This window comes from Cervus canadensis, chromosome 6, assembly GCF_019320065.1.
Source record: "Cervus canadensis isolate Bull #8, Minnesota chromosome 6, ASM1932006v1, whole genome shotgun sequence".
NCBI lineage: Eukaryota > Metazoa > Chordata > Mammalia > Artiodactyla > Cervidae > Cervus > Cervus canadensis.
Window position 1 is genome coordinate 66,637,189 of NC_057391.1, and position 23,276 is coordinate 66,660,464.

The 23,276-nt window shown below is 40.5% G+C and overlaps 1 protein-coding gene across 1 annotated transcript in view; it reads left to right on the forward strand.

Moving 5' to 3' along the window:
* Positions 1 to 659: 659 nt before the first annotated feature.
* Positions 660 to 23,276, forward strand: part of DAAM1 (dishevelled associated activator of morphogenesis 1) — a 178,279-nt gene continuing 155,662 nt past the window's right edge. The window contains 1 exon segment of the mRNA XM_043472208.1: positions 660 to 797. The gene's annotated coding sequence lies outside the window, so the exon portion shown is untranslated.

A 23,276-nucleotide genomic window follows, 5' to 3' on the forward strand; every position in this document is an offset into this window, starting at 1 on the left:
TGCGTTATTCTGTCAGCTCAGTCGACTAAGCTGTTCCCCGAGTTCTGACTGGTCACCCTGACTCCGTTAAATGGGAGAAGGAAAGAGAAGGCAGGTGATTTGTACCAAGTGGGGCACAGGGAGATTTCTTTCCTTCGGGGTCAGCGTCCTTCATCGTCCGGGACTTGGGGAATTCCAGGACCGCATTTAACCCAGAAACCAGAATGTCCTATTCATTAGTTGCTGCGCAGAGGGAAGACAGTGAAAGGCTTAATCTCTTCCCAGCTGGGGCCAATAGAGCTGGGTTGGTCAGAGTTGCCTGGCTGATGCGCAGTAGCCTGGACCCCGCTGGTCCCTCAGAGACCGCACGGGGCCTAGAGGAGGTCAAGTCAAAGGGCACGACCTCAGGGTGCTTCCCCCCCAACTCTTGCCCGCGCAGCCAGCAGTTCGGCTCCTGAACGACCGCCGCTACTACTGCAAGGCTGGAGGGCGGGGAGGGGGCGGGTCGTGGAGGGGGCGGGGATAGGGGTGGGGACGAAGAGGCCCCGGAGTTTATTGGGAAATGTAGTTTCCAGAACCTCAGGAGCGTAGCTATCTGGGCGCTGCTTGTGGAGTGAGAACTACGATTCCCAGGAGTACACGGGCCCGGCCCGGGAGTCCATGCGCAGTGGGCGCCACATTATATCCTATCAGGCGAGGAGAGGGTGATGTCACCTGCGAGTTGGTAACCTACGAGCGGCTGTGAAGGAAACTGTTTAACCGGATCCCATTGTACCCGGAGCGCAGAGCCGCCTTTTCAGCATGCAGGGGCTGCTCAGGTAAGGGGGACGTGCCGCGTCGCCCGCCGCACTCATTCATTAAGAGGCACCGCGCGGTGGCGCGGGGGTGGGCGCGCTTCCTCGCGGCCCGGTGCTGGGTTCGCAGCGCGCACTCCCGCTGCCTTCCCGGAGCTCCCGGGCCAGTAGGTAAATATTAAACTTGTCCTTCAGGTTGGGTCTGGGTGGGAACAGGACCTAGACAGCTCCCAGCTGCCAAGCTGGGTTTCGGAAAATGGCTGCAAGCGCGGCTCAAAGCAAAGCGAGCCCGGGGGAAGGTGCCTCGAGGACGGAGTTGCCTCCCTTCTTTCTTTCTGAGGCATTTGGACGCCAAGAGAGCCAGCAGGGTACCACTTGCCGATGACACGCTGGGGCTCTGGGGGTCTTGGCCTCTGCTGGGTGCTGCGGGCACTGCTACTGTCGGGAGTTGCTGGCCCGGGAGGCTCTGGAAGGGAGAATCCCGAGGTAGGCTTGTTAGAGTGGTAACCGAAGAGGCGGGACTCATTTATCGCTCGCGTCCCAGCAGAACCCTCGCTCTCCCGGGCACCCTCGCCTCAAGACTTATTCGAAAGGGATGGGGTGACTGTAATTTAGCCGAAGTTGGAAGCTCAAGGTCTCAAACAAGAAAGAGGAGGGAAACCCACGTTGCGGAAGGAGCGAGGGGCGTTTGCGGACAGCGGCGAGGGGAGGCTGCGCAGCCTGCGGACCGGGTTCGAGGCGCCGCAGGGCGATCCAGCCTCCTGTTCCTTTGGGTAGGGCACACCTTGGTTCCCCTTGCACTGATGGCTCCCTCGACAAGGAGCACTTGAGCTAGGACGAAGCGTCTGCCCGGAGCTCTGGGCTGGGCGGTGGTAAAGCGGTGGGGAGAGTTGAATAATCTTAACGATACGAGTCGCAGTGGGGCAGAAGGGCTGGGTAATCGGTTTTCCCAGCTGGTGGTGAAAATCCAACTGCTTGTGATCCGCATTGAGAGGTGTGCGAGGCCTGAGAACGCTATATAATAAAGTCCTCTGGATTTCCTTTCCCTAGCACCCTTATCCTTTCTCTTACTCATTCATCAAACCTTTGCCAAAGGCTCTGTTCTCAAGTTGCTCTCAGCCTGCGATTGGAATATTCTGCTTCTTGTTCCTGTAAAATATTTTAGTGGACCCAGGAATCGAATACACTCCAACTCTCGTTCACTACCCAGCCCCTCACCCTCCGCCCCCCATCTCCAGGATGCTCAAGGAGAGCAAAGAGTAAACGCCACCCACGACCGGTTTGCTCCCGTTGAGCTAGTAGTTTCCCGAGGCTCGGGAAGGACCTAGTGAATTGAAGGGAGTTTGCCTGCAAGATGAATCCTGTTGCCATGGCGACTCCTGCCGTCGGAATCCTAACTGCTCCCACTGCTGTTTCAATTCGTCGTGGCCCTGCGGGCAGCTGGGAGGGCGTGGCCAGAAGGTGTGGTCAGATGCTCGCCCTGGGCCCAGCTGCTCTCTCCTGGTCACCGGTTTCACAGCTCTCTCCATTCCCTGTAAATAGCTTGAATACAATTTTTAGACCCCTTTCCCTCTCTCGAGCCTATACCTGGTCTCTCCAGCTCCATCCCCAGAAAACGCTGTTAAGAGTCTTTGTCCTCAGGCAGACTCCGAAAATTACAACCAAAAAATCTCTTTCCTCTTTCAGGCTATCTGCTTCATTTTCCTAATAACATACGTAATACTGTTGGGAACAGCTTTCTCAAGGAGGGAGTTCTCTGTCATGCGTGAAGAGAGCTCCCTGGCTACCAGTAAAGGGCCTCAATTTGCCCTAAGTGCAATTCTAGGGACAAGTAATAACTGAAATTGAGTTCTGGAAGTCACTGCTATCCCATGTGTTTCTAATGAAATCTAAAAGCCTGCCTAGAGGATTCAGATCCTTGAGAGGGTTGGGATCTAGGAAGCCTGGGTCCTGCTCTGGCGTTACTGGCTTCCCCATTCTGGGGTGAACCCTCTGCCTCTGGGGACCTCAGTCATGGGTCACCTGGGGAAAGCAGCATAGAGTGTTTCCTAAAGTTGATTTCAGTATAAAATCTTGTGACTCTAAGAAGGAGTTTGTCATCTTTTATTTTGCTCAAAGAAATCTGGAGAGTTTAAGCCCAGCTTTTGACACTGTGACTTCGGGCTAATATCTGAGCCCTACTTGTATGGCAAAATAGCCTGGGTCTGACGGTAATACTTCAAAGTGGGCAAAGCAGCTATATTAGTATTTATAATATTAGTTCTACTCTTAGTACTATTATCCCAGTACCTGGACGTCTATTTATCTTTTTATTGTAGAATTGTTTAGGTTTTGACTTTTTAGATTCTTGTTGAATGCAGTTATTGTTAATTTAATTGCATTAAGAGTAATTGAGTTATACATTTTGCTTACCTTCTGCTTTCATTTCATACCGAAGTGTATTATCACAGATATTGCAGTTAAGGGGTAAGTGTATATCGGTTAGCATCAATGCATGTGCATTCATGCGCAGGTAAATGCTTGGGGATGCTGTGTGCCAGGCGGTTGACATTCATCATCTTGTTTTAAGTAGGTGGTTACATCCCCATGAGGAAAGAGTATCAGAAATTTCACTGCACTGAAATTTCACTGCAAACTAGAATTGCCTTCAATTATCTTACTTCTTGACTCCCTGTAATGCTGTTAACAATCCCACCGTTTGTGGGTTTTTCCCACTTGGAAGGTCCTTTGAGAGCAGAGTCTTTGTCTAATTTACCCCTGCCTATCCAGAAATTAAAGCCGTGTTTGGACATTGGCAGGTGTTTTATAAGTATTTGTAGAATCACTACTAACTAGTAGAAACATGATTGGAGATCCAAGATCTGTATTGTTTCCACTGATAGTTTTGTCATCAATGGTAATAGTCCTTAGTTTTCTATCAAGCAGTTTCATCTCAGCATAAACCAGATCTCCTGTGCAGCATGTGACTTGAGGCATAAAAGGCCTTCCACGTGTTTGAAATAAACGAATTGTAACTGTTTGCTTTTGGAATATATTCTCTCACAGACTACCCCCCCACCCCCATAATTCTTAATACACTTCTTATTACCCCAAACCAGACATTTCTCAATTTCTCTCTGTTGTACTGTCCTTGGCCCAGATAACTTTCCCAGGAGGTGTATGACAGGAGAACAGGGAGAGATACCAAAGCAAAGATATCTAGAGAATTCTGCCAGGCCATGAGTGGCCCCCCAGAGGAACCACTGGGTAGAAAGGTGGACAATAGCTCTCTCATCTGGGGTGGGGTTATTCTATAAACAGGGTAAGTTATTCAGACTGCTGATATGAGAGGAGAACAGGGTAAAGACATTTGCCCAATATTTGTAGCATTCAGTTATCGTCCAGTAATTTGCATTCTATGGGTTTTCAGAAGTGTAAATGAGTGAGGAGATGTGATAGTAAAAAGGTTGCAGTGGGTCATGTCCTTGGGTGGTGCTTACAGAAGCTCAGTGAATAGGTGCCAAAGAATTTGAATCCTGACTTTCTTGCTTTGTGGACACGCCTCTGGGTGTTAAGGATTGGTGTGTCTCTGTGTGTGGTTTTATTTGAGCTACTTTGTTTAAAAGGGTGCTTTTAGTGTTGATACAGTGGTCATCAGAACAAATAAGGTGTTTACAAATAAAACATAGTTAAGACTGAAAGTGTTTCATTTTGTAAATATTTGGGGGATTGTATAAAGAGTGGCTTTGGCTTGAGAATCTTGAGGTCTTCTGTGAAATTACTTAAAAACTTACAGCTGTTGGATCAGGGGAAACAAGCTTTTCCAACAAAACTTGGTACCACTGATAGCCTTAGGTGTTTGGTTCAGGAAACAATCACAGAGGTGGTAACTTCTGTGGGGGCCCTCCCTGACTTGGTGTCATGTCCCTGGCCTTTCTAAGTCTGTCCTAGGATTGCAGGAAACAAGGCAACTTTGCCCATTTAGGATAGCAAGCTTGTTTAATCTCTAGAGGAGGCCCCAGTCAAAACAAAAATTCTTCTGTTTGTGGGTTTTCTTCTTCTTTGGATAAGGAATGTGGGCTACTGTCACTTATTTTGGTATCAGAATTTCTAACTTGGTAATGGAGGGAATCTTTTACGTGAATATATGTATCTTAAACCCTTAGAGCATCAGATCATAGTGGTTTCCTCTTTTTGAGGGCACTGTTTAGAGGCAACTGCTGCATAGGTAATGCTTCAGAACTTGTAAGGAGGACTGTGTCTGTAGGTTGGTGGGGCAGGCCGGGGCTGGCTGTCCAAGGATACCTCTCTTGAAGGATGTGCTTGGGAGTGGTTGAGGGGCTGATAGAGATCGGAGTTGAAGGATGGATCTGAAGTGCCCCTCTTCTCCCTTCCTTCAAGCTGCCACTCCGTGGCCCCACTGAAAGAAGGACAGATCAAGATGAGATGCAAGTGGATCTGGGTGACCTACATTCCACTCTAACAGACTATTTCCGCAGCAAAAAGTGTTTACCTTTGTATTTTCTGGCATCTCTACTGTTCCAAAAACAGAGAAATAAGCATTTTGGAATGAGTTTGCATTCACGGTACACATGTCTAAAAATGATTTGATTAAGTCCTAGGAGCATAGCAACAAGCACATAGAGCCTGCTCCCACCCCTGCCCATTAATCTGAGGTCACCAAATATACCCTCAGCCTTGGTGAGCTTATTGTCCCTGTGGATGTTTAAGTCCTCCTGGTTTTTACCCCAACTATGACTGTCTGCAATGATGGCTGGTCATAGGAGCATCTGAATTCTTCTTGCCCTCTAAGATCCAGCTTCTGGGAAGCCTTCCCTGCCTCTCCCTCCATTTTCACGAGCATCCGTGGCGCCTTCCTCCATAAGAGCCCTCAGCCTGACCACGCAGCCAAACACTCACAGCTAATGTGCTACTAATATAGTCAAGCGATGTGAGGTGCTAAGCTGGGGTCAGGCCCTTCCTAACACTTTTCTTGAGCTTTACCATGGCCTGTTTCCCAGCTGTAGGAGGTAGGTACTGTTATCACCATGTTATATAGTTGGGGAAACTGAGGCATGAAGAAGTTAACAAACTCACTGAACTCACACAGCTGGTAACGGCCAGACCTGCTTAGGGACCCAGGCTTCTAATTCTTTATCTCCAGCCCTCACCCCATGCATGCACACATGCACACAAACACATTATTGTCTTGCTTCTGGTTTTCTTATATGTTACTATTTTCTCTCCACTGAGTTGGAGGAACCACAACTTCCTTTGTGTCTCTTGATTTAGAAACAGTGCTGGGTCAATAAGAGTAAATAAGGTCGATTGAGAGTAAAACTGCTTATTGACTTAAAAGTTTCTTAGAGTCTGATTTTCTGGAACAAAAAATGTTACATGAGATTAGGAATGTTGCATTTGTGTATTTGAATGATAAGAATTTTTGAACTCTCTCCTTTTTGCTTAGTGAATGATAGGCAAATTATTTGAAAAAGGAAGTGCTTTTACCTGCCATCTCTGTCTAAATGCATTAAGCCCTCTTGTTAACTGAGGTAACTTTTCAGTGGGTTCAATCTTTTATCTGAAGAAAGCCCTTCTCACTCAGAGCAGGGCCACAGAAACCTGTTTTGAGACTTAAGACTCCCATAATTTCTTAGCTTCCCAACTCCCTGTTGTCTTTTAATATACATGGTGAAAGCTCTTTTGAAAAGAAAATAATGAAAACTTGAGCAGTGGTCAAATATGTCATCTAATATTGGTTGTCCTTAGATGGGTTTCCCAGGTGGTGCTAGTGGTGAAGAACCTGACTGCCAGTGCAGGAGACATAAGAGACGTGGGTTCGATCCCTGGGTCAGGAAGATCCCCTGGAGGAGAGTGTGGCAACCCACTCCAGTATTCTTGCCTGGAGAATCCCATGGACAGAGGAGCCTGGCGGGCTACAGTCCATGGGGTCACAGAGTCAGACACAACTGAAGCAACATAGCATGCATGCTTAGATATTAAAATAAGCCTTTTTCCAAACCCTCACCTTAGAAAAGAGGCTTACTTTTACAGTGGAGCAAATTTGGTGCCAAATATACAGTTGCAGTTCTTTTAAACCATAGCAACTATTGTGAATTAAATGTTGAAAACTAGGGAAGTAAGTTCAATTTCCAATGTTGGTTTGGTTTCCTGACTTACAATAGATCTTTTACTTTTGTCTTAACACTGGATATTTTGCCACATTGACAATATTTAATGAAGACTATTGAATAAAATACAAATTGTGTCATTTAGGGAAATAATAGGAAAGTTATGCCCTAACAGCATATTGCCAGGAAAGGAAAATGAAAACAAAAGGCTTGTTAGCCCTTAAGCTGCTCAAACATAATATTCATTCAATAGACATTGATTTCAGAAGAATCCTTAAAATTCATCTTGTTAGGTTTCCTAAGTATGTCATTCACCTTTACTAATAGCCTGAGCTCTTTCAGTTCTATAAATTGCACCAGGATCGGAGTTGAAGGTTCCTGTGTTTCTGCCGGGCACACAATTAAGGTCACCTATTAAACTGGTCTTTGTCGTCTTCATTTTGGGGTGAGGGCAGGGAACAAACCTCCTGTATGATTGGCAAACATTGCCCATCTGATGGAGTGTCTGAATTTAGATTTCCAAGCGTAGATAATCTAGGTCTGAGCTTTGGATATTATCTGGGCAAAGCAGATGCCCGTCTTCTGATTTTTGAGATAAGTTCTCATATTCTGGCCTATTGGCTAAGGTCATTTTGTTAGTGACGTACAAGCCAGGTCAAGGGCATGAGTTAGTTTTGCCTGGTCTTGGAGCCACCAACTACACCTGTAATCCTGGTAACTTTTTTTTTTTTTTTTAATTCTTCGTGCACTTGGTCACAAAGGAGACTAGACAGTGGATAGACCCTGTGGATATATCAGCGCATAGCCCTCATCACTAAGGGCGAAGATGGTGCTATATTAGAAAATGAACTGATGAGGGTTTTCATTTTTTTCAGACCCCGTAAGTTAGAGGCAGGGCTTCACTGGCAGTTTGCCAAGGATCTATGTTTCTGCTTCTGACAGGTGTCCTCCTGTGAAGAGTGGGTCAGGAATGGGGGCAGCTTCCTAAAACACAGCCGTAGTCTCTTCCCTTTCTTCGGGGTGTGACCACAGTCATTAGTGCGTGCTTTGGTGCCCTTGCTGGGCTTCCCTTTTCTCCCATAAAGCTTTTGCAGATTTGTACCCTGGAAGAAGAGTGAAGGATCGTGGCCAGAATCATTCACCTGGTGAACTAGATTGTTCACGTGCGTCTAGGCTCAAATTTATATTTGTTTCATAGAGTTTTGGTAAAACTGAGCAGTGAAATGTCTAGACACAAGTTAGAACCTAGTTCTGTGACAAAGGGTTGGACTAGGGACTCTCCTAAATCTTGAGAACTTACTATAAAACTTATTGTAAAAAGGAAATGAAATGGACAAATTAGACCATTTAAAGGTCATTGGTGCATTCTGTTCTTGAAAGCTGGTGAAATTGTGTATATAGAAAATGTAATATATGGTTTGGGTCAAGGTAAAGGATTTAGGAATTAAAAAATAAATGCTGCTACAGTTACTCCATATTAATGGTGGCTGTTCAATTTAGGATGATGGTGAGAAAAGAAGCAACAACATTTCTGCTCCCATTCCATTTGTGTGTGGCAACCTTGTTTGCATTAGAGGTGCCACACCCATTTCCCTGCTCGGCACTCAATGGTCATTCAGACTTAAAGTCAGAGTCTGGAATGAATCTTCCTGGAACTGAAACCAGTAGCTAAGGCTGCATTGTATCCTTAGAATGTTGAATCAAAGGCCTTTTAATATATTTTTGTATTTTGGAATCAAGAATAGAAATTGGATTGGTCTAGAAAACCTCTAGGACCCATTTAGGGCTTGACACTCAATGAGGAGGTGACATTTGCAACTATAGTTACAGGAACTGTGGCACGAGACTGCCTTGGTTTACATTTTCTGCTAAGGAATATATGTGTGTGTGTATGTATTTTTTTGTTTGTTTGTTTGACCCAGTTTCTTTTCAGACTGTGACTGAAGCTACCTTTCTTCCGGACGCCACCTTTTTCTACTCTACTCCTTGGATTGTAATTTGAGTCTGAAGGACCAGTGACCTACTTCCTTGCTAGTTTTTATCTCACAGCCTCCCTGTGGGCTAAGGGAGACCGTGATTCTCTATGGCCAGGTTCCATACCAGGAACCTTCACCAACCTTATAAAGGGTCTTGCCCCTTAACCTCCTACTTAGAATAGGGTGCTGTGGGGCAGCAGAGAGGAGATGGCTTATGCTGTAATTCTCCCAAGCTCAGATTGTTTTTCTGATGGAACAAGTTGGGGGAGGTAGGTGGAAGGGAGGATAGAGGGAGTTATTGGGCTTCACTTATCTTATCATTTGTTTCCCTCCGGATTGCCTTTGTTTATACTGTCTCCTCAGGTCAGGAATTCCTCCAGCAGAAAGCCTGCATCCACACGGGGTTGTTGAGATTGGGGCTTCCTTCTTGTGCTGGAATTGCTGACTTGGCTGTCCTCTTTCCAATTTGATCTGAAAGGAGGGCTGGAATGATTTAACCTGCTTTAAATTCTTCCATTACGGGGAAAAGAGATCTTAAAATGATGGCTTGCGGGCAAAAGGATTAATGATTTTTCTAATGGGGAAAGGAGATAATGCTGAGAAAGTTTAACACCTATGTATAACTTCTTTATGTTGGTTGTGAGTTTAGAAACAGATGTTTGACACCTTGAATGAAATCTCTTCTTTTGGTTGCTGCTTGGCAATTGCACAGAGGAAAAAGAAACACCATTTGATTTTAGGTTCAGGTTTGGGTAATCTTGGTAGTTCCTTTAAACTTTCCGGGGCCTCTGTTTCCTCATCTGTGAAACAATGTGAAAATTCTAAAGTCTTATGAGAAAGATTTCTCACTTACATGGTGTTGTGTGATGTTGATATAATGTCCACTGGGTTCCCCTAGAGTAGAGGTCAGTGAGGGGGAACTCTGTTTTCTTACCTTCAGAGTTTCCAACCTTGGTCCCTGTCCTTAGCATAATGTTTCTGCAACCCTCTTCTTGGCTGGAGGCTAAATCCTTGAGATCTGATCTCTAGTCTAATTTCCTTACCTGAGCAGCTTCTTGTGTTCCCAGGCTTGGGACTTAGGAAATTCCATAATAAGGGATGAGGCTAGGCTGTGGTGTCTTTGAGTGACCATCAAGTTCTCTTTAAGTCGATCATCTCTTTGAACTAGAATTTGATTACCACCACTGGCACACAGTATGGATGCAGCCAACAGTCATATTTTATTTGGCCAGCACAATGTTATTTTTAAAAATGGAATGACTTTAGTTAGCATTTATATTCTGATTTGTCACTGACCTCACCAAACCCTAGTGCCTCATACACAACCACTTTGTTTATGTGATACTTCTTAACCTCCTTGGACCCTGAAGGCATTAGAGTTTTCAATCCCCATTTTAAACCAAATTAAATTGCAGTAAGAGGCTCTTCGACCATTTATCCAGCAGTGGGCTGGCAAGTGACCCAGTCTAGGGTTTCTTAATCTCAGCACTATTGGCATTTTAGGCAGGACCCTTCTTTGTTGTTGGGGGCTGTACTGTGTGTGAAGGATGTTCATTAGTGTCCTGGGCCCCTACCTACTAGTAGCAACCTTTCCCCCAGTTATGACACCAAAAATGTCTTCAGATATTGCCAAATGTCCCCTGGGGAGCAAAACTGGGTCCAGTTGAGAGCCACTTGACAGATTTTGGATAGCCTGGGAAGTTTAAACATTGGACCAGGCTTGGATATTTAAGGATAAATTAGAATTCATCTGGGAAACTGAGCTACCCTGCTGTTTTGTTTTGTTTTTTTTTTCCTTTGGGAGTGGGGGTAGTTGGTTAGAACAGGATAAAGGTCAGTGAATTAGACCCTTCGAGGTCGCTTCTTCATTCTTCCATGACCACTGCCTGGGAGGCCAGCCATAGTTTAAGGACATGTCCTTGGTCACAACAGGGGGCTCTGTGAGGCACTGATGCTGGGTGAGGGCAAGCCCACCAGAGCTAGTGCGTAAACAACTGTGAAACACATAGCTTGTGTTGGTGGATCAGTAAAATGATCTGTGGATAAAGACGATGAGGCTTTGGGGAAAGAAAAAGTCAAAGACCAAGATGCTTTAAAAAAAAAATCAGCTTTAAAAAAATAACAGTTATCTCAAATCAGCGGTGAGGGAAGAGCTCTGAAAAGAACTAGCAGCAGACTGATGTCCCCCAGCCCTCTTTTTTCCCTCTTCCTCAAAAAAGAATGTTTGTAAAACTTGACTCAAAAATGGGCTTTGGCAACACTTGCCTTGCCTCTCAGAAAAACATTGGCCGAGTTTCAGTGTACAGAGGGAGAGTGTTGTGAAGTTTTAATTAACCAATCCAAGCTCAGTCCTTGAGCAACTAATCCAGCGATAATGCTTAGGAAAGCGCACAGTTTCAGTTAAAACATAAACCATCAAGTCTCTTCTTAGAGGGGTAGGTGGGACTTCTGAAGGGATCCATGCCTCTTCTTAAACACTGTTGATTCTGTATCCTGGTTGGGAATCATAATTCTCCATGGTGGTTTAAAGAAATGCTTTGGTATCACCTCTCATCCTTCAGAATGGCTGTCATCAAAAAGACCACAAAAACAAATGTTGGTGAGGATATGGAGAAAAAGAAACTCTCGTACACTGTTGGTGGGAATGTGAATTGATACAGCCACTGTGGAAAACTGTATGGAAGTTTCTCAAAAAAAAAAACAAAGAGAACTACCATATGACCCAGAAATTCCACCCTGGGTATATATCTGAAAAAATCAAAAACACTAATTTGAAAAGATACATGTGCCCCAGTGTTTGTAGCAGCATTGTTTAGAATTGCCAATATAGAGAAGCTACCTAAGTGTCCATCAGCAGATGAACACAGATAAAGAAGATGTGTATATATACAATGGAATACTATTCAGCTATAAAAAAGAAAACTTGCCATTTACAGCAACATGGATGACTTGAAAGACAGTAAGCTAAGTCAAATAAGTCAGAAAGATATTCTATGATATCACTTATTTGTGGACTCTAAAAAATACAACAAACTACTGGATATAACAAAAGAGAAGCAAGACTCATAAAGAACAAACAAGTGATTATCAGTGGGGAGAGGGAGAGGGGAAATATAAAGGTGGGGTGGGTATTAGGTACAAACTATTGGGTGTAAGATAGGCTTCAAGGATGTATGTACAAGATGGGGAATATAGCCAGTATTTTGTAATAACTGTAAATGGAATGTAACCTTTAAAACTGTGGTTTTTTTTTTTTTTAAAGTGAGATGCCCAGGGATTCTCATTCAGTAGATTTAGGATTTGGGCCCAATCTTCAGGATTCTTAAAGCTCCCATGGTAATTCTGATATTTAGCCAGGACTGAAAACCGCTAGGAACACAAGATCCTTGTGTTTGGGAAATGTGGTTATACTTGCAGAGGTGTGCTGGCCTGGATGGCTGGGTGGTTAAATGCACTGTTCTTTTTTCATTTTTTTGTGTGTATCCATTTTGATATGAATATTTTGTTTTCTAGAATTTTGAGTTTGTGAAAAGGATGTCTTTTATATGTGGTACAGTGTGCATTACCTAATACATGGAACCTAATTCTCATAATCTAGAGAATTTTTTATATTTTGGTTAGACTGTAGTGAAATAACTTGTAAAGAAAAACTATTCTCTCTTTTTCAAGATGCTTCCCTGGGGTGATTGAATATGCATATTTATCTTTTTTTTTTTTTTTTTAAAGCAAAGGGGACAAAAAGCACCCAATGGCCAATACCATAAGTGCCCTTGGATAAACTGGGTGGGAGAGTTGGAGTTCAAAGCTCTTATTAGCCTCTGTTCTAGAAAAATCTAGATTCCAGATGGCATCTACATATTTCACAGCAAAGTTAATCTCAGGTTCCTGTCAGACTCGTCTCTGGCTTCATAAAATTGAGGCAGATTTGTTTGTTGCGAGTTTCCTTCCTCGGCCTATGCCATGGGCCATCTTGCAGAACTTTGAAGTCCTGCATTGTAAACTATCAAAGGTGGGAAATACAGTAAAACGGCTCCTTTTACTTGCATTTTACTTAGAATAATCAGATTAGATCCAAATATCTAACAAGCATAGCAGAGGCAAGTGAATAAGTTTAAGGAAAAAATATTGTACCTGAGCCTTGTATGGCCTATCTCGTAAGCTATGGAAGTGTCCCCTGAAAGCATCATTTGTTTATTCATTTGGCAGGTAAAGAATGTTTTGATACTGGATGTGAACATATCAAAATGCTGCTTTATATCCCAGCTTTCCCGCTTTGGAATGCAGAACTCTTGTTTTACTAAATAAAGCTCAGATTATCCTCTGTTTTCAGCTTCTGAAATAAAAAAATTACGTTGTGCAATAGGTGAAGACTCTCCCCAATGAAAGATTCTTTGCTTCCACTGGCAAGTAATTTCATGTTTTGCTTATTTGGATCGTGTCCACATTTTCAAAGGAATGTAACCAGCATCAGTTATAGGAAGCAATGCTCTACAGTCTCAAATCAGTTTTTCCAGTATGTTATTCCTGCAGATCAAATCTTTTATCCTCAGCTCTTTTCTCTCCTAAATGCCAATTTTGAGTCTCAGATGGCCATGTTTTGTATTAGAAAAAAAATTGTTAGCATGACATGGTATTAAAGAATGGCAGTTTAAAGAAGAGGCAGAATACAGATTTTTTTTTTTTTTTAGGGATGATGAAAATGTTCTAAAATTACTTATAATGGTTACACAGTTTATAATTATACAAAAACCCTCTAAACTGTACACTTTAAATGAATGAATTTTATGGTGTGTGAATTATATCAAAGTAAAGCTGTTACTAAAAAAAAAAAGACTAAAAAGAATCAGACTAAGTAAAACCTTAGAATTTATACCTTAAGGATAATATCTTGGTCTGTCTTATCTATCTCTTTTCTTCATGTACACCTCAACTTTTTCTCTAAATAGATAAGATGGACAAACAATAATTGTGATCATTCCTCAGGACCACCTGAACCATGGGAAGCTTTGTTAAAATGACATTTTTATTGTAATGAAATATGGCTCATATTTTTCTCATCCCTCTTAATTGTAAGCTAGGGCATTAAAGGTTAGACAGGTTTGCAAAATTTTATACCTGCTGTGATGATAAGCTAAGGTTTGGCTTAGTTACAATTTACTTTAAACTTGTTCCGTTCAATTATTTTGCAGAATTTTTCTGCTATAGAAGCCATCACACCATAAAAAGTACTCAAGTATATAATCTTGTCTGTAATACAACAAGGAAAGGAATATTTCATTTATATGAGATTATGTAACTCGGGTTTTCTCAAATTTGGATTCATGATCATTTGAGAAACATTGCACTGAAAGTTAAATTGCTGAATGTTGAGGTACTCATTTGGTGCCATTGGGATCAAAAACTCTTGTAGAGGTAGACTTTGAGGTTCTATTTGGATATAAGATGGTTTTCCAGACATATTAGTTTTATTGCTGCATAGTGAACTACCACAAGTTTAGTGGCTTAAAACCCCACCAGGTCGGAAGTCTAGGCATGCTGTGGCTAGGATTCTCTACTCAGTCTCATCAGGCTAAAACTAATACGTCAGCCAAAGCCACAGTTCTCATCTGGGGCCCAGGGGATTCCTCCAAGCTGTCTGGTGGTGGTTGTTGGTCAGTTGCTAAGTCATGTCTGAATATTTGAGACCCCATGAACTGCAGCATGCCAAGCTTTTCTGTCCTTCATTATCTTCTGGAGTTTGCTCAAACTCATGTTCATTCAGTGATGACATCCAACCATCTTATCCTCTGCCACTCCTTCTCCTCTTGCCATCAGTCTTTCCCAGTATCAGGGTCTTTTCCAATGAGTTGGCTCTTTGCATCAGGTGGCCAAAGTATTGGTGCTTCAGCTTCAGCATCAGTCCTTCTAATGAATATTCAGGATGCAGAATTTATTACCTTGAGTCTGTAGGACAGAGGGCTTCCCAGGTGGTGCTAGTGGTAAAGAATCTGCCTGCCAGTGCAGGAGACACAGGAGATACAGGTTCACTCCCTGGGTCGGGAAGGTGCCCTGGAGTAGGAAATGGCAACCCACTCCCGTATTTGTGCCTAAAGAAACCCAGGGACAGAGGAGCCTGGAGGGGCTACAGTCCGTGGGGTCACAAAGAGTCAGACATGACTAAACAGATAAGGACTGAAAATTAACTGCTGGCCAGGAACTGCCTGCTTTTAGCTCCTAGAGACCTACATTTTATGCCACTTGGCCTACATCAGAAGTTCACAAGAGGACATTTAGTTTCTTCTTCTAGGTCACTTCTTTTCTGTCATCAGCCAGAGAAAAGGCTGATTTTATGGTCTCACCTGATTTGGTCAGGCCCACCCAATATAATCTCTCTTTGACCATGTAATGTAACATAATCATAGGAGTGATAACTCATCATATTCACAGGTTCCACTCACCCTCTAAAGATTATGGGGCATCATTTCAAGTTCTGCCTTTCATACCGGATAACAGAAATTATGCCAGTGTATTGCTGATGATTACTAAGGTAAAAAATCCAAAATCCCAAAAGGAATGATATTTCACAAGGTACGCTTTAGGATCTCTCCCACTGCCCCCCTCCCACCTACCCCATCTTTGAAAAGTATCTCCCCCTCAAACTTATTGCTTTCCATTGCTACTTTTCTTGTTTCAAGTAGAATGAAAATGACGATCAAAAAAATTTTGTTATTAAAATTTCCTACACAAAAACATGAATGCAAAGAATGATTAATATAGGTTTAATATATTAAACCTGTATATTTATAGGTATATTTATATGGAGCTGTTTCATCAGTTATCAATTCATGTTTAATCTTTCATTTCTACCTCCAATTTTTTTATCAACTCTGAGATATTTTAAAGTAAATTCTAGACATTTTATAAATCTCATCTATAAATATTTTAGTATTTAGTGTGTGTTCAAAAAAATCAGGACTCTTTTAAAAACATAAGTAAAATCTCTTATCATATCTAAAATAATTTATATTGTACCTTTAAAGTTACAAAACATTTCATCAGTTTTCAAATTTACTGTTAACTTTTTAAAAAGTTTATTGAACTCAGGATTCCAGTAAGTTTCCAGTACATTGCAATTTTTAAAGAAAGTGTCCCTTAAGCCTCTTTAAACCCCAGGTAGTATTTTTCCTTGCAGTTTACCTGTGAGAAGAACTGGATTATTTGTCCCATAGCATTTCCTATAGTCTGGACCTCATGGCAAAATACCTCTATTTCCCCTGTTTCCTTTAAGTTAGTTAAGATGAAAATAATCGATACCATGGACCTCTCCTGTCCCTAGAGGTAGAAAAGCTCATTTGGTAAACAGAATGCATACATATTGTTTACTAGATGTAAACTATTTGGTAAAAGCTGATTTGGTAAACAGAATGCATCCCTTTGGTGCTTGTGTGTACAGATATTTAGAGATATATCTGAGAGTAAAGCAAGTATGTTAGGTTTTTCAAATTATTATTGAGAGCAGTCTAAGAGTTACATACTCAGAGTGAAATAGTATTTAAATTCTTGTGAAAAATATATCACATACAGATGCACTAAGTGATACTTAGCTTTATTTAGTAGTCCTTTAGCCTAAGTGTTTTTTGTTAAATAGTTTAGCTTCCATAAAAGAAAAAAAAATGTTTTTAAAGGAGGAAGATGTTTCAGTTTTGAGTTTTGGAAAATAACCAGATTATTAAAATTGTGCTGATCATGAAATAATTGCTTTTCTATAATCGGACTTTGCTAGTTATTTCATATCTATAGGCTCTCCAGAGGTGTGTCCTGTGGCCTCAAAGAAGGTGATATATATTTTAAGTCCTAACCATTGGAATATTCTATTTTAAAAACTGCAACACTTAATATTGTTTTAAGAGAATAACTTTATATGACTACCATTGAAGGAAAGTTGAAGAGGCTTTCCAGTTTAAATTTTATTTTGAAGGAAAAATAGAATTGGGTTGAGAGAAGTACTGATAAAAGCTTAATTAAGAGCATAACAATTTAGCATGGGGGGTATAAAACTTTTTCTATAAAGGGCTAGATATTAAATATTTTAGTCTTGGTAGGCCATGTTGGCCCTGACAACTATTCAACTCATTGTTGTAGGAAAAGCAGCCATAGACAGTATGTAAACACATGGGGGTGGCGAGTAGGAAGAACTGACATCTTGATGATACTGTCTTCCCCGTGAACATGGAATAGCTCTCCATTTACTTAGTTCTCTCATTTCATTCACTAGGCTTTTGCAGTTTCTGCATATAGATCTTGTACATGTTTTGTTAGGTTTATACCTAAATATTTCATTTCTGGAGTGCTAAGTTGTGTTTTTAATTTCATCTTCCACTCATTTATTGTTGGTATACAAGAAAGCAATTGACTTTTACTATTAACCTTGTATCTTGGAGATTTTTTGTAGATTTTTTTTTTTTTATTAAGTCGAGAAAGTTCTCTATCCCTTGTTCACTGGAAGTTTTTAATCTTAAATGGGTATTGAACTTAACCAAATACTTTTTCTGCATCTATTGATATTATCATGTGATTTGCTTACCTGGGATAAATCTTGCTTCCTTTTGGTGTATAATTCTACATTTGTGTTGGATTCAGTTTGCTAATATGTTGTTGAGGATTTTATGTTACATTCCTAAGCAGTATTGGTTATAGTTTCCTTGTAATGTTTTTTGCCTAGTTTTGCTGTTAGTGTAATGCTGGTCTCATAAAAAGAGTTAGGAAGTATTCCCTCTTTGTATATCTTCCGAAAGAGATTGCAGAGAATATGTATGATTTTTCCCCTAAATATTTGGTAGAATTCACCTGTGAATCCATCTGAGTCTGGTGCTCTTTGTTTTAGAAGGTTATTAACTATTAAACTCTCTGGTTTTGTTAGTTTTATGGCCTATAATTCAGAAACTGATATGTTCATAGATAGTTGATGTTAAAGAATAATCAGTTTAAAAAGAAAATTCTCAGTTATAAAATAAACATGTCAACAATTTGTATTTAGCTTATTAATTAGTGAAGGAATCAGTAAGCTGTCAAGACCAGTTCAAAGGAGAATTTTTAAAACATGTATATGTCTATTTATCTAGCCACAATCAGAAATGCTGAAATAAATTTGCTTGTGGATGCAAAACTGATTGATATTCTAAAGGGCTATACTATGTAATGTTTTCTTTATACATTTATGTAAATCAGTTGTATTTCTGCTAGACAAAATCCATTTGCTTCCTTATAGATAAAAGTCATTACATTGTTGTGTGTTTTTTACAAGTTAATTCCTACCTCTTCAGAGTTGTGAAATTGTCTGACCCAGCACATTCTCAGACTTTTCATTTCAAGACACTTTGATCCTATTAAATATTGAAGACTCCAAGAAAATTTGTTTAATATACAAATTAAATTGGAAATCAGAAGTGAAACACTTTGTTCTTTCATTAAAAAAAAAAAGCAACAATGAAACCTAATTCACGTTATCCACATGACTTCATCTTGGGTACTGAAACTTTTGAAAGATTCCATGGTATACTTGTTGAGAGAATGAGAGACAAAATGGCAAATAACAGCTTAATATTATCATGAAAATATTTTTGAACTTATAAACACCCTGACAAGATCTGAATGCTCTCTGGGCTTCCCAAGCCACCCTTTTGAGAATCATTGGCCTAGTTAGAAGGAAAAAAAAGTCAAAGATAATCCCTGGAGGACCTGCTACACCACGAATAACACTCCACTGAAAAGATCCACAGTAATCTCTTTCGACCATTTCTGAATTTTGAATTTTTTCTGAACAGGAGTCCCTTCTTTGACAAATGTCCTGCACAGCATGGGGAATTTTCAAGGCTATTGCAAACTATTAAGTCAAAGGTTATTTTTTGATTGTAAAATTAATACAGGTTAAAAATTTTAATACAGGTTACCATGTGAAAAATGAGAAAATATAGGAAAGTATAAAAAATAGAGAAAAGTCTTATAAAGGCAAGTAATGTTAACATTATGGGCAAGTATCTTTATGTAGTTTTAAAAATATTTTTGATTATATATTATATGTCCTGTTTTACATTCTTCTTCCAACTAAGTGTTGTCAAAGCATTTCTCATGTTATTAAAATTTTTTTATTGTGGTAGAAAACACATATAAAATTTACCATCTTAACCATTTTTACACTTGCTCTTAGTCCAAAGGCCAAGAAGCAATCTTAACCATTTTTAAAATACACAGTTTAGTAGTGTTCAGTATATTTACATCGTTATGGAACAGATCTCCAGAACTTTTTCATCTTGCAGAACTGAAACTCTATACCAATTAAACAACTCCCCTTTGCTTCTCCCCCAGCCGCTGGTAACCATCATTCTATGCTCTTTGTCTATGAGTCAACTACTTTAGATGCCTTGTATAAGTGGAATCACAGTATTTGTCTTCTCATAGCTGACTTATTTCACTTAGCATAAGGTCCTCAAGCTTCTCCCATTTTGTAGCATCTGGCCAGATGTCCTCCTTTAAAGCTGTGTAATACTTCAGGGCATTTATATACCACATTTTGTTTATCCATTTGCCCATTGGTGGACATTTGGGTTGCTTCCAACTTTTGGCTATTGTAAATAATGTTGCTGTGAACGTGGGTGTGCAAGTATCAGTTTGAAACCATGCTTTCAATTTTTTTTGGATATATACCCAAAGGAGAGATATAACCAGAGCCTGAATCATATGGTACTTCTATTTTTAGTATTTTGAGAAACTGTCATACTCTTCCATAGCAGCTCTACCATTTTACATTCCCACCAACAAAAGTGCACATCTTTGCAATATTTGGTTTTTTGAATAGCCATCCTAATAAGTGAGAGATTATTAAAACTTTTAATAAACTTTGTTATTGTTCAGTCACTCAGTTCTGCCCAATTCTGTGCAGCCCCATGGACTGCAGCTCACCAGGCTTCTCTGTCCATCACTGTCTCCCAGAGCTTGCTCAAACTCATGTCCATTGAGTCGGTGATGCCGTCCAACCATCTTGTCCTCTGTCGTCCCCTTCTCCTCCTGCCTTTGATCTTTCCCAGCGTCAGGGTCTTTTCCAATGAGTCAGCTCTTCGCATCAGGTGGCCAAAGTATTAGAGCTTCAGCATCAGTCCTTCCAATGAATATTCAGATGAATATTCAAATGAATGAATTTATTCATCTAATGAATTTAGATGACAGTATTTATTTCCATTTCATGTGCAGTATAGGGTAATCATTTTCCTAATATTTCCCATTAAAAGCTGTTATGAACATCTGTTTTCTTTTTCACACTATTTTCTTTGAATATATTTATTAGAAATGAAATAAATGGATCAAAAGGTATATAATTTTAAAATTTTTTGTTAAGTACTGCAAAATTGTTCTCAAGAAGGGTTTTGCCAGTTGACACTGAATCAGTTGACACTAAAGCATCTTTCATTTCATGTCTATGGTGCAAATATTATTGTCTTACAATTATCTGTGATTCCAACAACTGATAAATGCTATCACATTGTATTTTAATTTACATTTAAAAATCTGTTATGTTAGTCGCTCAGTTGTGTCCGACTCTTTTGCCACTCCATGGACTGTAGCCTGCCAGGCTCCTCTTTCCATGGAATTCTCCAGGCAAGAATAACTGGAGTAGGCAGCCGTTCCCTTCTCCAGGAGATCTTCCTGACCCAGGGATTGAACCCAAGTTTCCTGTCTTGCGGGCAGATTCTTTACTGTCTGAGCCACCAGGGAAGCCCAAAAATTTGTTAAATAGAACCTTTTTCTCTCGGCTATTTGTATTTTTCCTTTCTCAAATGGTTATTTGCCCATTTATTTATTTGAATCCCGGTGTTTTGGATGGATCATAAAAGAGATTAATTAGCAATGCAAATATGAAGTTACCAGATTTTTCACAAATGTATAAATAGCCATGGAACCCTTTAGCAGAAAAGTTATGAGGTCTCCAGGCACATTTTAAAATGACTTTAAGGGTCTCTGGCTACAGACTTGCATAATTAATTATGTTAACAAGCCCTTTCCTCATTATCTGGAGGGAAACCTTAGGTCAGCTCCTGCCATCTATGGCCAATTTGCATTTCCTGAAACTTTTGACTCAGTGCTTTCTTACTTTAAGTGATTTTTCTGCTGATAATGAGACTGCTACAGAAGGTTTTTCTGGAGGCAGAGAGAACAGGGAAATAAGTGGTTTTTTCCATTGGACTGAAGATGTTTGGAAAAATAGGAGGAAGAACAATGAAATAATCCAAATATTATGAGGAAAGAGGCAGAAGTTTATATTAGAATGGTTTATGTGATAAAGGAAATGTTATACCCAGTTCTTTTTGTTTATAAATGGTATCTCAAAGCAGATACTCAAGTACTTAGCTAAAAATTTTAAGGCATTGCCTATGCAGTACTAATATTGTGATAATGCTGTACTCATCACAGTCTGATTGTCTTTGTGTCAATATATCATAAATCAATATTGTGGGGATGTGACTTTTCTCCTACTTTAAGCACTTCAGGTTTGTTCTAATTTAAACAGAAAAAAAAAAAAAAAACCAACAAATATTCCAAGCATTAAGAGAGAGGTTTGTGTTTTGAAATTAATTTTAGATAGTTATGGCAACCTATAATAGAATATAAGGCAGTGTTTTCCAGCATGCTTTAGAGAAGACCACTTTATTCAGAATTATCATGTTTCTGTTGACATATTTTTTCTAGAACTCTACTTTGAGACACTATGGCTGTCTGTCCTTGTTCAAGAAGTAACAAACAAAATGCAAAATGTGGAACTTTCTGGTAAGGCGTTGGCAGATAGTCCTTGTGTGTGTGTTTGGGAGACATAGTTTGATCCAGTGGTGGAGAGGTTGCTTCAGTCATGTCCGACTGTTTGTGACCCTATGGACCACAACAGCCCGCCCGGCGCCTCTGTCCATGGGATTCTCCAGGCTCGAATACTGGAATGGGTTGCCCTTTCCTACTCTGCGGGAATCTTCCTGACCCAGGAATCAAACCCACGTCTCTTCAATGGCAGGCGGGTTCTTCACTGCTAGTGCCACATGGGAAGCCGGGTGGAGAGGTTACTATGAGAATATTCTCTGGAATAAGGACCACGATCCAGGGGAGAAGGTCACTTCTGCATTCTTCTCTCTGAATCATCAATTCATGTCTTCCTAGCCTAGAAAAAGGTATTTCTCCCCAGCTGATCTGTTAGTTCCTAGGCACCATTTAGATCACAAGTGGTGAGGCCTTCCCTGATATCTCAGTTGGTAAAGAATCCGCCTTCTATATAGGAGACCCCAGTTTGATTCCTGGGTGGGGAAGATCCCCTGGAGAAGGGCTCAGCTACCCACTCCAGTATTCTTGGACTTCCTTTGTGGCTCTGCTGGTAAAGAATCCACTTGCAATGTGGGAGACCAGGGTTCTGATCCCTGGGTTGGGAAGATCCCCTGGAGAAGGGAAAGACTACCCACTCCAGTATCCTGGCATGAAGAATCCATGGACTGTATATAGTCCATAGATCATAGAGAGTCAAACACGACAGCAACTTTCACTTAATTCATTATAAATTGATTGATGGAACAGAATTTCTGAGAGTACCAAATGCCTTTCTAAGTAAAGAATCAGACACTGCATTCCCACATTCTGTGGACAAATGGCACCTCTAATGTAAATGGACCTTGAGATGTTTTACCTTAATTTTATATTTGCCTTAATAATATTTCATTGATTTGCAATGGTAAAATATTGTGAAAAATCTTTAATATGAAACAGAATGGAGTTTAGAGTTTTTAGTCTTTTAGTTTATGCCTGGTAAAATCCTAGGCTAAAATTATTCAAACATACTTTTCTAGTTAATGATAAGGAGTTCCATATTTTATGAATTTACAAAAAAATCATTTAAAATATAAAAGATTACTCTGTTATCTTCTAATTCAGCCATTCCCTGTTAATTCCTCTTATAAAATTTTTGGGTGGACTATATATGATTGATGGACTCACATTTTGTAACTTTCTATTAGGTTTCATTTTTTTAAAGAGGCTAGTCCTATGGAAGCAACCTAGATGCCCATCAGCAGACGAATGGATAAGGAAGCTGTGGTACATACACACCATGGAATATTACTCAGCCGTTAAAAAGAATTCATTTGAATCAGTTCTAATGAGATGGATGAAACTGGAGCCCATTATACAGAGTGAAGTAAGCCAGAAAGATAAAGAACATTACAGCATACTAACACATATATATGGAATTTAGAAAGATGGTAATGATAACCCTATATGCAAAACAGAAAAAGAGACACAGGTGTACAAAACAGACTTCTGGACTCTGTGGGAGAAGGTGAGGGTGGGATGTTTCGAGAGAACAGCATGTATACTATCTAGGGTGAAACAGATCACCAGCCCAGGTGGGATGC